The sequence below is a fragment of the Arachis duranensis genome, chromosome 2, assembly GCF_000817695.3.
Source record: "Arachis duranensis cultivar V14167 chromosome 2, aradu.V14167.gnm2.J7QH, whole genome shotgun sequence".
NCBI classification, from domain to species: Eukaryota; Viridiplantae; Streptophyta; class Magnoliopsida; order Fabales; family Fabaceae; genus Arachis; species Arachis duranensis.
This window is the reverse complement of record NC_029773.3, coordinates 19,597,208-19,598,025: the sequence shown is the minus strand read 5'-3', so window position 1 is coordinate 19,598,025 and position 818 is coordinate 19,597,208.

Sequence of the window (818 nt, the reverse complement as noted above, 5' to 3'; positions counted from 1 at the left end):
CTCTATGGTCTCATCTTGAGCCTCAGATTCCCATGGTTCCTCATTGGGGAACTCATTGGAGGTCAGTGGACGTCCATTGAGGTCTTCCTCAGTGGTGTTCACTGCCTCTTCCTCCTCTCCTAATTCGGCCATGTTGATGGCCTTGCACTCTCCTTTTGAATTTTCTTCTGTATTGCTTGGAAGAGTACTAGGAGGAGGTTCAGTAACTTTCTTGCTCAGCTAACCCACTTGTGCCTCCAAATTTCTAATGGAGGATCTTGTTTCAGTCATGAAACTTGGAGTGGTTTTGATTAGATCAAAGACCATGGTTGCTAAGTCAGAGGTATTCTGCTTAGAACTCTCTGTCTGTTGCTGAGAAGATGATGGAAAAGGCTTGCTATTGCCAAACCTATTTCTTCCACCATTATTATTGTTGAAACCTTGTTGAGGTCTCTGTTGATTCTTCCATGAAAGATTTGGATGATTCCTCCATGAAGGATTATAGGTGTTTCCATAGGGTTCTCCCATGTACTTCACCTCTTCCATTGAAGGGTTCTCAGGATCATAAGCTTCTTCTTCAGATGAAGCTTCCTTAGTACTACCTGGTGCATTTTGCATTCCAGACAGACTTTGAGAAATCATATTGACTTGTTGAGTCAATATTTTGTTCTGAGCCAATATGGCATTCAGAGTGTCAATCTCAAGAACTTCTTTCTTCTGATTAGTCCCATTGTTCACAGGATTTCTTTCAGAAGTGTACATGAATTGGTTATTTGCAACCATTTCAATTAGTTCTTGAGCCTCAGTAGGCGTCTTCTTCAGATGAAGAGATCCTCCAG